The 14,841-nt window shown below is 41.3% G+C and overlaps 1 long non-coding RNA gene across 1 annotated transcript in view; it reads right to left on the bottom strand.

Moving 5' to 3' along the window:
* Window positions 1-14,841, bottom strand: part of LOC140475929 (uncharacterized) — a 33,711-nt gene that overhangs the window by 14,667 nt on the left and 4,203 nt on the right. The window contains exon 2 of the long non-coding RNA XR_011960361.1: window positions 9,221-9,315. This is a non-coding gene — a long non-coding RNA (uncharacterized lncRNA). The remainder of the gene's footprint in view (window positions 1-9,220; window positions 9,316-14,841) is intronic.

Genomic DNA, 14,841 nt, shown 5'->3' with positions numbered 1-14,841 from the left:
TTTTCTTAATAATTTAATTGAAATAAAATTAACTAACAAATTGTATTCATAATATGTTCAACCTATTCATTAACTTAGTTTGTGTGTTTGCCTGGACAGGATGTGGAATTGTTGGAATTTTTCCATCCGTGCTTGTCAATTTAAAACAACATGTCTTCTTGTTCTGTGTTCATAGCCATAGTAATCAATTGTTCGCAATACATTAGCATTCCTCCTTGAAAGATCTTAGTAGCTGATACCAGATAGTTGGGTACAGTCAACGAGTGGTTTGTGAGGTAAATAATCTACAGGGATTTATTTTTTTCTGTTATGTTATCTTAGGGTTCTAAGGTGGAAATAAACCTGTCTGGCTCCAACTACTCAGTGACAGAGTCCTATTTTACATACCTTTTTTTATCTACAACACACATGATTTACAGCACTGCATGACTGACTTTGTTTGTGAATGAAGTTAAAATTTATGAGGGGCCAGTTCTCCTTTAAGTAATCGCATTTGCAGCTCTTTTTGTTGAGTGGCTGGATTATGAGTTCTGCAGAAATACAGGAAGGTACAGGGACTGGAGTAGAATGGCCAGAGTTAAGTGAATTCTAACCAGATGACTATACCACCTTCAATATTACAGATGATTCCACTTAGGCAAATACTTGCAAAGTAAATGTTTGCACTGAGAACAAATTGAAAACCAAGAGCAATTTTTCATGGAGAACCATCGTATTGATTCCAGAATACTAAATATTCTCAACTGTGCTTTCTTGAAAAGTGAATACACTTACCTGGATTATAAATTTTAGCAATTTATACCAGCCAGATAGCACATAGCAGAGACAAAAAAAAAATTGCCGATGCTGGATAATGTGTATCAGCATTGCACATACGCATCACTATTTGCTACATTCAATGCTTGCAAGATATTTTCCCCAGATTTAATTCACTTGTCAAAATAGTCTGCCAACTGGGTGTCAAAAGATTATATGGGAACATTCAACAGAAACACCGAGGTGTTATATCACAAAAGGAGGCCATTTGGCTCATTATGTCTGGCTAGTATAAATTGCTAAAATGTATAATCTAGGTAGGTGTATTTGCTTTTCAAGAAAACATAGTTGAAGATATTTAGTATTCTGCAATTGATACGATGGTTCTACATCTACGTGGACTTCAGTAAGGCGTTCGACAAGGTTCCTCATGGGAAACTGGTTAGCAAGGTTTGATCACATAAAATGCAGGGAGAACTAGCCATTTAGATGTAGAACTGGCTTGAAGGTAGAAGACAGAGGGTGGTGGTGGAGGGTTGCTTTTCAGACTGGAGGCCTGTGACCAGTGGAGTGCCACAAGGGTCAGTACTGGGCTCACTGCTTTTCATAATTTATATGAATGATTTGGATGTGAACATGGGATGTATAGTTAGTAAATTTGCAGAGGACACCAAAATTGGAGGTGTAGTGGACAGCGAAGAAGGTTATGTCAGACTACATCAGGATCTTGACCAGATGGGCCAATGGGATGAGGAGTAGCAGATGGAGTTTAGTTTAGATAAATGTGAGGTGCTGCATTTTGGGAAAGCAAATCAGAGCAGGACCTACAGACTTAATGGTAAGTTCCTGGGGAATGTTGCAGAGCAAAGAGACCTCAGAGTACAGGTTCATAGCTCCTTGAAAGTAGAGTCACAAGTAGGTAGGATAGTGAAGAAGATGTTTGGTATGCTTTTCTTTATTGGTCAGAGCATTGAGTATAGGAGTTGGGAGGTCATGTTGTGACTGTACAGCACATTGGTTAGGCCACTTTTGGAATATTGCATGCAATTCTGGTCTCCTTTCTATCGGAAAGATGTGGTAAAACTCGAAAGAGTTCAGAAAAGATTTGCAAGGATGTTGCCAGGGTTGAAGAGAGAGGCTGAACAGGCTGGGGCTGTTTTCCCTGGATCGGTGGAGGCTATGGGGTGACCATATAGAGGTTTATAAAATCATGAGAGGCATGCATAGGATAAATAGACAAAGCCTTTTCCCTGGGATGGGGAAGTCCAGAACTGGAGGGCCTTGGTTTAGGGTGAAGACGCAATTTTTACACACAAAGGGTGGTGCGTGTATGGACTGATCTGCCAGAGGAAGTGGTGGTGGCTGGTACAATTGCAACATTTAAAAGGCATCAGGATGGGTATAGGAAGGGTTTAGAGGGATATTGGTCAAGTGTCGGCAAATGGGACTAGATTGGGTTAGGATATCTGGTCAGCATGGACGAGTTGGACAAAAGGATCTTTTCTGTGCTGAACATTTCTATGACTCGATGTCAATCCGAGCTCTCCAAATGAGCATTATATTTCGTGACAATCTCTTGCCATTTCTCCATGCCCATGTTTCTGTTTATACTCAATAGTGTCTTGAATACTTGAATTGAACCTGCCTTCACCACACTTCCAGGCAGTGCATACCAAACCTGAACTACTTGTTCTGTGAAAAGCTTTACACCTGCCACAGTTGCTTCTTTTGCAAATCACTTTCAATCTGTCTTGTTCTTGATCATTTTACGAACAAGAACAATTTCTACTTATTTACTGTACTCAAGTTGTTTGTGATTTTGAAAAATTATATCAGGCCTTTTCTGAGCTTTCGTCTCTCAAAGGAGAACAATCCCAATTGATCCAATCTATCATTATAACTGAAGTTTCTCATTCTTGGAACCAATCTTTTAAACCTCATCTGGACTCTCTCCATCGCATTCAATGTGTGGCATGTAGAACTGGCTGTGGTCTAGCAAGTGTCTTATTCAGCATCTCCATCTTGCTCTTAGAGAGTAGAGCAGAGAGTATCTTTTATTTGTTATTTCTTCCATATACAACTGATACAGTAAAAATGAGACAGCGTATCTCCAGTAGCAAGGGTGCTACATGGACACCACAAACTACACAATCGTACACAACATAAAGTGCATAAGAAGTGCTAAACACACAAGTTATAGTGTAATAGAAGAATGACAAATAGTAGGCATTTTTCTAGCAGCAATTCAAAGTTGTGCAAAGAATTTCAGATGGGAAAGAGTCCAATCATACTGTGTTAAGGAACCTAATGGCCTGGGGGAAGAAACTGTTGCACAGTCTGGCTGTGAGAGACAGATGTCAGGAGGGAGAAGACTTTGAGTGAAGGGTGTGTGGGGTCTTCCACAACGCTCTTAGCCTTTCAGATGCAGTGTGTGGAGTAAATGTCTGTAATGAGGGAAGAGAGACCCCGATGATCTTCTCAGCTGTCTTCACTATCTGTTTTAGGGTCTTACAGTCTGAGACGATGCAATTGCTGAACGAGGCAGTGATGCAGCAGCTCAGGGTACTCTCAATGAACCCTCTGTAGAATGTGATGAGGATGGAGGATGGGAGGTGGGCTTTCCTCAACCTATGCAGAATGTAGAGATGCTGCTGGGCTTTCTCAGCTCTGGAGCTGGTGTTGAGGGTCCAGGTGAGATTCTCCACCAGGCGAACGCCAAGAAATTTGGTGGTCTTCACGATCTCCACAGGGGAACCATCGATGTCCAGCGGAGAATGGTTGCTCCTAAACTCAACAACCATCTCTTTCATCTTGTCCACGTTCAATGAAGGGTTGTTGGCTCTGCACCAGTCCATTAGCCACTGCATCACCTCTCTGTATGCTGACTCGTCGTTCATGCTGATGAGGCCCACTACAGTCATATCAACAGTGAACTTGATGATGTGATTCAACCTGTGTATTACTGCACAGTGGTGTATCAACAGGGTGAGCAGCAGTGGACTGAACACACAGCCCTGAGGGGTGGGGCCCATGCTCAGTGTGATGGTGTTGGAGATGCTGTTTCCAATCAGAACTGACTGAGGTCTCCCAGTCAGGAAGTCCAGGATCCAGTTACAAAGGGAAGTATTTAGGCCCAGCAGACTCAGCTTTCCAATCAGGTGCTGAGGAATGATAGTGTTAAATACAGAACTGAAGTCTTTGAACAGTAGTCTGACTAAGGTGTCCTTCTTCTCCAAATGGGGGCCAGATGGAGGGTGGGGGAAATGGCATCATCTGTTGATTCAATATGCAAACTGCAGGGTGTCCAGTGAGGGGAGCACCAGGTTTTAATATGCCTCATGATGAGGCTCTTCATGAGCACTTCATGCTGATTGGTGCTAGCGCAACAGGGCGGTAGTCATTGAGGCAGGCCACTGAAGACCTCTTCGGCATGGGGACAATGGTAGCAGCCTTGAAGCATGTTGGAACTATGGAGGAGCTCAGGGAGATGTTGAAGATGTCTGTGAGAACATCTGCTAGTACTTCAGAGCATCCTCTGAGAACTCTGTCAGGGATGTTATCTGGCCCAGCAGCTTTATGTGGGTTGACTCTGCATGGGGTTTTCCTCATGTTGAGGAGAAAGTGAGGACTGCAGATGCTGGAGATCAGAGCTGAAAATGTGTTGCTGGAAAAGCGCAGCAGGTCAAGCAGCATCCAAGAAGCAGGAGAATCGTCGATTCTCCTGCTTCTTGGATGCTGCCTGACCTGCTGCGCTTTTCCAGCAACACATTTTCAGCTTTTCCTCATGTTGGCCATGGTAAGACACAGAACCCAGTCATTGGGAATGGGGTGGGGGGGGGAGGGGGGGGAGGGGAATGTAGATTTCTTCACTGCCACATCATTTTGTGCCTCAAACCATGCATAAAAACTATTCAACTCACCCGGGAGGGATACATCACCAGTACAAGCAGGCGATGCTGTTCTGTGGTTGGTGGTGGCCTGGATGCACTTCCACATACTCCATGTATTGCTGCCGTCCTGAAAGTGGCTGCGTATTCTCTGTGCATATTCACACTTTGCCTCTTGGATGGCCTGGATCAGGTTGGCTCTCGCTGTTGTTAGGACTGCCTTGTCATCTGCTCTGAAATCGGAATCACGGGTCCTCAGCAGTGCACACACCTTTATGGTCATCCACAACTTCTGATTGGGACGAAAAGTGATGCTCTTGGATACAGTAATGTTATCAATACACTTGCTAATGCGACACACGCCGTGTACTCCTCTAAGTTGATAGAATTGCCATTGGTTACCGCCACCCTGAACACGTGCCAGTCTGTGTGATCTAAACAATCTTGAAGAGCAGAAATGGCTCCTGCCGGCCAGGTTTTCACCTGCTTCAGAAGTGGTTTGACCCGTCTGATGAGCGGGCTGTATGCTGGGAGTAGCATTATAGAGATGTGGTCTGAGGAGCTGAGGTGTGACTGGGGTTCTGCCCTATCTGCGTTGGGGATGTTTGTATAAACCAGATCCAGTGCGTTCTCATCTCTTGTTGCAAAGCCCACATGCTAATGGAATTTAGGGAGCATAGTGTTAAGATTAGCATGGTTGAAATCGCAAGCAACAATAAACAGATCGTCAGGATGTGTATTCTACAGGCCTCTAATGGCCCCATACAGTTCACATTAGCACTGAGAGGAATATACACCCCAACTATAAGGACAGCGATGAATTCCCATTGCTAATAAAATGGTCTGCAGCTAACAGTCACAAACTCCATCAGTGACGAGTAGTAACTGGAGACTAACACGGAATCTTTGCACCATGTTGTGTTGATGTAGACACACAGACCCCCACCCTGAGCCTTACTGCACAGAGCTGCATTTCTATCAGTGCAAAACAAGGCAAGCCCGTCTATCTGGATGGCGGCGTCTGGAACTCTGTCGCTGAGCCATGTTTCCATGAAAACAATACCGCAGCAATCTCTGAACTCACACTGAAATGCCTGCCACAGTCGGATGCAGTCCGGTTTGTTGTCCAGGGAGCAGACGTTAGAGAGCAGAATGGATGGGAGAGCTGGTCAGCTAGGGTTTGATTCTACTGCCAGCTTATCCTGTTTCCTTCCCCTCACACACCACTTCTGATGACTCTACACCCAGATACCGGCATCAGGCAGGCTGAGGATTGGGGGCCCGGTCTCTGCAGCAAGCCGAGAACTCCTCCATGCTTATCGCACTTCCGCCTCCTCGCTCGTTGCTTCTGACATGTCAACATCTGATCACCGACATCAGGCGAGGCTGAGGTTTGGAGGCCTAGTCCCTGAAACAAGCCAAGATCACTTAGCTCCTGCTGTAGCTCTCCATCTAGGTACGTTTTCAACCCGGTTCTTGTACTGGAGCAGTATTTGTAGCTTGTAACAGTGTCTCCTTCCTGTTTCCTGGAATTTAGTGGCTCTCGGTCTGGAGAGGCTGTTGTGAGCTGCTGCCACGCCGCTATCTTGAACTCTCTGTTACTATTAATAAGACTCAGGATACAGTATGGTCTCTTCACCTGTGCTGCCACCTTTAAAAGTATGCCCCTGCACCCAATTTAGAATTGCAACCGAATTTTATATTGTCTGTCCATGTTCTTCCTGTCAAAATCCATCACTTCAAACTTCTCCACGTTGAAGTTCATCTGTCGTCTATCTCCCCACTCCACCTATGTTCTTTGGAACCAAAAGAGAAAATGCTGGAAAATCTCAGCAGGTCTGGCAGCATCTGTAAGGAGAGAAAAGAGCTGACGTTTCGAGTCTCACCGACCCTTTGTCAAAGCTTTGACAAAGGATCAGTTAGAATTGAAACGTCAGCTCTTTTCTCTCCTTACAGATGCTGCCAGACCTGCTGAGATTTTCCAACATTTTCTCTTTCGGTTTCAGATTCCAGCATTCACAGTAAGATGTTCTTTGGAAGTTCTTCCTTGTCCTCCTCAATGTTTAAAAAAATTCCAAGTTTTGTATCATCCTTAAATTATGAAATTATTTCCTGCAAAACCAAGATCTGGTTCATTAAAGTGCTGGAGTGCTCCACTACAAGCCTTCCTTCAACCTAAACAGTATCCACGGGCCATTAGTTTCTGTTTTCCATCACTTGTACCACTAAAGATACTTCATTATAAATTTGAAAACTTTCGGTGACAGAGTTTCTTCCTCTCTCACCATGGCCTGGATAGCATGGTGTACATCTAATGAGTTCGAACAGGCGAGCATGAACCAAAAGGGATTCAGAAGATTCAGAGATGAGGTGAAAAAGCTTATTACCGAAAACAAAGAGGAATTATGAGAAGACGGGCAGCCAATATAATGGGGGAAACCTAAAGTCTCCTTTAGGCATATAAAAGTAAAAGAGTGGTCAAAAGAGGAAGGAGACCAAGTAAGAGCCAAATAGCTGTCTTACACGTGGAGGCATGGTATATGGCTAAAATATTAAATGAATACATTATATTTGTCTTTCCCATGCAGATAGATGCTATCCAGGCCATGGTGAGAGAGGAAGTCACTAGAAAGTTTTCAAATTTATAATGAAGTGGTTCACTTGGTAGTGCTCTTGGTTCTGAATCTAAAGGTTGTAAGATAAAGTTCCACTCCTGGAATAAAAGGAGGAGGCTGCAATCCCACTGCAACACAACAGAAGGGCTACTTTTTAAAAATGCATTCATAGCATGCAAGTATCACTGGCTAGGCCAGGATTTACTGCCCATCTCTAATTGCCCTGGAGAAGATGAAGTGAGCTCCTTCCTTGAAGTGCTGCAGGTATTACTATAGCAGTGTAAGGAAGCGAGTATGGGATTTTGATCCAGTGACAGTGAAGGAACAGTGATAGAGTTCCACATCAGGATATGAGTTACTTGAATAGGAAACTGCTGGTTTTGTTGTTCTAGTGCTTCTACGGCCTTTGCCCTTTTAGGCAGTAGAGGTCACAGTCTTGAAAGTTACTGTTGGAGGAGCTTTAGTGAGTTGCTGCACTACAGTTGATAGGTAAACACTGCTACTACAGTGTGTAATAATGGAGTAGCTTGGATGAAATGTTAAACTCAAATCCTATCTGCCATCTGGTACATGTAAAAGATCTCATGTCACTATTTTGAAGACAAATAGGGTTATTACTGCAATGTGCTGACTAATATTTATTACTTAATAAACTGCTAAAATAAACTATTACTTTGCCATTAATTAGATCATGCTATGTGTAAGTGGGCAGTCATGTTTAATACATTGGTAAGGTATTTAATCGACCATAAAGTCTCTGAGACTTTGAAAAATGTAAATATTATTTTCTTTCATTATTGTTTGAGTGATGCAAAACAGGGTTGAAGTAGTCAACTTGAATTTCTTAGCCTTTGAAAGTTGCAAAACATTACTCTGCTTATTTCCTTTATATTCTTCTCTTTTTCTGAGCAACTACACCAATGGATTGGTATGAAATTACACGAGCAGTTCATGAGATTCAGATTTCGCAGAGGGTGTGATTTTTTTTTCCTCAGGGGGTTACCAGATGAAGGTATAAGATAATGACAACATCAATTTTAATTTAAAATTGGATGGAAGGGAGATAAGGCAAGAAAGGAATTTATAGATTGCTATCATTGAGCTCCCTAGAGCACAAGTTTATATCCATTTGAAGTTGGGTTTTGTCTAACAGAATCTCAGATAGCGGCAGTGTCAATTAATTTTAATTAAAAAAAGCAACAAAAAAAGGCACGAAATAACTTGAAATAGCTCTAGGGCTAGTCACTGAACTTTATGCGCGAGATCCTCCCTAGTGAAAAAGCTCATTTCTTTCCAAACTTGGATTTAAGTTGATTAAAAAGTAAGATAAAGGCAACATCAATTATTCCTAATAAAAACAGAATTAGCACACTGACTGCAAAACATGTTCACAGATCTCTGTCTTGTTTTATGAGCAAGTTGCCAGCATAAAAATGTATTTATTTTATTAGCCATTATCATTTGGATTAAATCTCGAACATCAGCAGAAATAACAGATGCGTAACAGCTCATGAATGCCTCCTTACATCTCTGCCTAATTTAGAAGGGGGGGATCTCAAGGGGATATGCTTCTCTTTCAAGCTGAGGAAAGTCTGATTAAAAATCAAGATGGCTTTTAAAATCCCACTGCATTTGCTTGTTATTTTGCTCCATCACAATAGTCTTATGGTTAAATGTGTTTTTCCTAATCAAAGTCGAAGGAGAAGGTTTCGAGCTGAGTGTTAGTGGAAAGGATACTTTGTAGGAGCAAGAAGGGAAGAAGGTTTTTGATTGAGAAACCAGCCGTCACAATTATATTACAAAAATGTAACATATAACTAGTTACTATATTATATGCTCAACATGGGTAGAGATTTTGCCCACTCATGTGCTGTTAATGTTGTACATCTTCCTCTGCTTTCCTCTCTCAGTAAGATTATAAAGGCAAATGTCCCTAGCCCAGAGATCAAATCAAATCCTTACCCTCTAAAGCTGGAAAACTACATTGTGTGAAACCAAAGAAACTTTCTTCTACGCAGACAGGTATTGCTGAAAAAGCTCAGCAGGTCTGGCAGCATCTGTGGAGAGAAATCAGAGTTAACGTTTCAGTTTGAATGACCCGTTTGAGGAAGGGTCTTACAATTTTCTTCTACATTGCATCTCCTGATGGTTTTACGTACTGACCAAATAACAAGCTTAGAACAATTATTATTACCCTAACACATAAAACTAATCTAAAAGAAGGATCTTTCCTTTGTCCTAATTAAGACTTTTCATAAAGGTGGGCGGCACGGTGGCACAGTGGTTAGCATTGCTGCCTCACAGCACCAGAGACCCGGGTTCAATTCCCGCCTCAGGCGACTGACTGTGTGGAGTTTACACATTCTCTCTATGTCTGCATGGGTTTCCTACGGGTGCTCCGGTTTCCTCCCATGGTCCAAAAATGTGCAGGTTAGGTGAATTGACCATGCTAAATTGCCGGTAGTGTTAGGTGTAGGGGAATGGGTCTGGGTGGGTTGTGCTTTGGCGGGTCAGTGTGGACTTGTTGGGCCGAAGGGCCTGTTTCCACACTGTAAGTAATCTAATCTAATCTAAATAAGGTTGATCATTGTTGTCTTTCTGTGTGAGAATAAATACACTGTGGTGAGTACAATAGTAAGATGATGAGATCTCCTGCTTTTTTTTCCAGGATAATATTGATTTCTCATTACACGGCCCAGTGTCCTGACAGTTCCTTAAAATATTGTTCCAGTGTCCTGGGTTATCAGCATTTCCCTCCTTTGCCAAGCGTAAACCGGGCCAGGGAAGAAAATCTGGAAAGATGTTAGTTCATCTTCCGATAGAAACCGATCTGGTGCATGCTTATATCCTCAGCTGCCACCCCCTTGATATCTCCAAATGTGTTGTCATGACCATTTTGGCTCCTATTTTGAAGATGTCTTCCAAATAATCCATGGCATAAAGTTGCCCACTCAGCTGGACGTATTTCAGGAAATGACACACAATCTCCGTCCCTCAACTGCCTCTCCTGCAGATTCCTGCCATTGGTTATCCAACATGTTAATCACCACAGCCATGGCTGTTCCAAGTGTCCAAGTTTTCATTTTTGAAAATATTGGACTTCCTATGCAGTGGCTGGGTATACACCATGTGTTCATGTCATATTAATATTCATAATAATTTGGTATAAACTTTCCATGCTGTTTGCTAATGTTGAATGAAATTGTAGACGGAAGGACAGAACTAATATCTCATGCTAGTCATTGCATTGGCAATTCAGAGACCCAGGTAATTCTCTGGGGACCTGGATTCAAATCTAACCATAGAGAAATTTTGATTTTTTTTACATGTCTGGAATTAAATACTAACTCAATAGTCCCAGGCGAAAGTGGGTACTGCAGGTGCTGGAGATTAGAGTCAAGATTAGAGGAGCAGGAGAGTCGATGTTTCAGGCATAAGCCCTTCATCAGGAAGCCTTTCATCAGGAATGAAGGGCTTTTGCCCGAACTGTCAATTTTCCTGCTCCTCGGATGCTGCCTGACCTGCTGTGCTTTGGTCGTAAAAACCCAGCTGGTTCATGTACCTCTTCCGATCTACATGTGACTCCAGACCCACTGCACTGTGGTTGACTCTTAATTAGTCTCTGAAACAATTTAGCAAGCCACAGAGACATATCAAAATGCTTAGCCTTCAGCAGCTTCAAATGGCATCTCAAATCCACCTTCACAGTAGTAATTCGGGATGAGCAATAAATGTTGGCCCAACCAGTGAAGCCTGCATCTTGTGAATAAATAACAATGAAAGGATATCCTCAATCCTGAGGGACTAGTGATAACTTTCCCTTTCTTTGAAATCAGTTCTTTTGTTCTTCATAACCTCCAAAAATACCACTGAAAGGGAAACTGAGATGTATCTTGAAAGGTAGATTTAAACTTGTCAGTCTTTAGGAGTGCAGTGATATTACAAAGTACAGTGACACTAACGTCTACAGATTGTAATGCTCAGCAAATGGTCCCAATTATTTCCACAAAATGTGTCTCTTTATAGAACACACTAGGTTTACCGTGGCAGTGAGAATGCATGCTCAGATCACTGAACCCTCCTGATGATAAACTCTGGCGTGAGGACAACAGGAAGGATTTTCCTGAAAATACAAATCCAATACCTTAAATTGTGAATTTCATTGCTATTATAATTACAGAAGCTTACTTTAATTTCAATGTATTTTTTAAAAAGTCATTAAAATGTTTGCCAAGCATCAGCCTTTTATAAGAACGTATTAGTATGCAAAGAGCCTAAGAGCCTAACATTTTCAGAAATACCCCTGTGGTGCATTGGATTTAAAATATATTGCATCTATATTTTCTGAAATTGCCTCTCTTTTTCTCTCTCTTGCTTCCTCCCTGCCACAGCTACGTATTCAATTTTTAAAAAAAAATCCAATATCATCAATTTGACACACATTGAAGCAATGAGTTTTCATGCAAATTTAAATATTTGGGTTTTTTTTCTCATTGATACGTGAATGCTATGTTAACAGTTGTAATGTTGGTTAATATAAGAAAGGTTAAACAGATAGGCAGAAAGGAAACAAACTACTATGGAGGAAGGAACTCTGCAATAAAAGCAGAAAATCTCAAGCAGTGGTACAGGTTCACAGAAGAGAAATGAAGCTAAAGAACAGTGAAGTGTTAGTTTAAGCTCTTTCCAAGCTGTTGGCAATTATCTATCAGAATACTCTGAGAGGAGAAGTAACTTTTATCAACTGACTCATAGGCCGTGGCTGGAGCTCTGTAGTGTAACTGATTCAAGCCTTCCCTATTTGCCAGTGTCAATGTGGAATCTCTTCCTGCTGTGTCAACCCCTTGGTGACCCCTGCTGACAGCTTGGAAAGCAGCTTCTGTGACTGGGACATCCAGACTTCAGGTGATAACAGCTCTTAAAGATCTTTTCAATCACAATTTCGTAACAGGCTTTCCACTCTCCTTATGGATACAGTGAAAGATATATCTGATATCTGATTGAAGTTCAATTTCTGGCCGTTCCCACCCAAGAACCTACCTCTGTCAGCCTGGGAACAATCTTGACCAATGTTTCAGAACTGTTAACCTTTTATGAGAATTTGAAAAGGCTCAAAGACCAGGGGAGAGGTTTGTTTGAAGGCTGTTCATATTTTCCTTTTATTTTTCTTATGGATTAATCTGACTAACTCTATTTGGGAAGCTTGGGCTTTCATTTCCCTTCACACTCCTGATATCTTGTCACATGAAATTCAGCTTCAGTCCACCAACTAATGAATACTTCTTGCTGAGTTTAACACTGAGATGAATGGGCCTAGGCATGGATCTAGGTTCTTCAGTGTGATAATCACCAACAATCTATTCTGGTCCGCTCATGTTGATGCTACAGTCAAGAAAGTACAACAATGCCTCCAGTTCCTCAGGAGGCTAAGGAAATTCAGCATGTTTATAAAGATTCTTACCAATTTTTATAGATGCACCATAGAAAGCATTCCATGTGGATGCATCACGGCTTGGTATGGTAAATGTAGTGCCCCAGACTGTGAGAAACTACAGAGAGTTGTAAACACAAGCCACTGCAACCTTCCATCTATTTACTCCATCAACACTTCTTGTTTCATTGGGAAGGCAGCCAACATCATCGAAGACTCCTTTCACCCCGGTTATCGTCTCTTCCAATCTCTTTCATCGGGCAGAAGATACAAAAGCTTAAACACACAAACCAATAGATTCAAGAACAGCTTCTTCCCTACTGTGATCAGACTTCTGAATGGACCTCTTAAATTTTGAATTTAAATGTTGATCTCACTCTTTGTACAGCTTTTCTACAGCTGTAACATTATATTCTTCACTCTGTTCTATTATCCAATACACTACGTATGGTATGATGTGCCCGCACTATACGCAAAACAAAACTTTTCATTGTACGTCGGTACAAATGGCAATAATAAATCAAATCAGATCAGATCACACCAATTGAACAGGCAAGACCTCAGGCTTAAATCTTCTGGTGCTCTATTGTTAGGAAGAACTGAAAAGTTCCACCTCAGCCTCTTACTTCAGGTTCTCTATCAGGAAATAACATCCAAGTCAAATCTATTGAATTTGAAGCCAAGCATGCGTGGTCTATCTTGAAACAATACTTCCAATTTGAAGAGAAGTATTATTGAAGGAAAGTGTATGAGAGGGAACCAACATTAATGCTTCCTGTCATTGGAACCTTGAAATGGAGGCTTCAAGTAGTCACTGAAGGTGGAGATGTTCTTTGTCTGACTTAAATAGGTTAAACAAACTGACAGCCATCTTTAAGCTATTTCATTGGTGTCCATATCAGTTACAGCATATGTAACTTATAAAAGCTGACAAGCCCCAGAACAAAGAAAGAAAAGATCATTAGATTTTATAGCACACAAGGAAGTAATTTGGCCTTTCCTATGTGTGCTGCTGCTATTACTTCACCTGGAGATAATTATGCCCTAACCTTTCCCTTCATATTCCTTCTTCTCAGATGCTTATTCCATTTGCATGTTAGTTATGTGATAGTTTTTGTCTCAATAGCCATTTCTATTAAACATTTCCTGATCTCATCACTATGCATGAGGAAAATATTCTGATGTCCCTTTTGTTTTGGCAATAAGGATTTCTAGACGGAATCTCTACTGAACTATTTTTTAAATATTTGTTACTCAATATTTTTCACAACTCTGGAGGTTCCTAAGCTTATTGCAATGAAATTAATTGCTACTTTTTGAGCCTATCTACTCAGCTATAATACTTTCCTCTTAGTCTATTATCCTTCATATTGGATTTTCATAAAAATGCTGTGACTTCATTAACTGACCATTTTTAGTATCTGTGGGAGAATGGTACTGAGTAAATATTGGAAATTATCGCTATTTCATAAAAATTGACTTACTGACCAACAAAGGAGTCAGCTTCAGGAAATGTTCTTGGAAGATGAAGAGTCCATATGGGTGCAGGTAAGAACTAACAAGGGGATTTTCCAGGAGTAACTCTAACAGCATTAAACGACTATAAGATGTAGGAGCAGAATTAGGCTGCTCTGCTATTCAGTCATGGCTGATATAAGAGGAAGTGATAACCTAGTTGTATTACCGCTGGAATGTTAATCTAGAGACCCAGTTAATGTGCGGGGGACCCAGATTCAAGTCCTGCAATGGTAGATAGTGAAATTTGAATTCAATAAAAATCTAGAATTTAGAGCCGAATGATGACCATAAATCCAATTTCAATTGTCAGGAAAAAACCATCAGATTTACTAATGTCCTTCAGAGAAGAATGGGCAAAAAATGAGCCAGGCACACCCTCATCTCATGAATGAGAATATTTTTAAAAACTGATGGTGTAGAGCAGAAAATAAAACAGGAGGTAATGAGGGCATGTAAAAAATACAATAAATTAATATTAGGTGACTTTGGCCTTTATGTAGATTGGAAATATCAGATTGGCAAATGTAGTCAAGAACAAAGAACAGTACAGCACAGGAACAAGCCTTTTGACCCACCCAGACTATAAGACCATAAGACCATAAGACATAGGAGTGGAAGTAAGGCCATTCGGCCC

Source organism: Chiloscyllium punctatum, chromosome 4 (assembly GCF_047496795.1).
Source record: "Chiloscyllium punctatum isolate Juve2018m chromosome 4, sChiPun1.3, whole genome shotgun sequence".
In the NCBI taxonomy this organism is placed as follows: Eukaryota; Metazoa; Chordata; class Chondrichthyes; order Orectolobiformes; family Hemiscylliidae; genus Chiloscyllium; species Chiloscyllium punctatum.
Note: the sequence above shows the minus strand (reverse complement) of the source record. Positions and strands in the feature narration are given on the sequence as shown.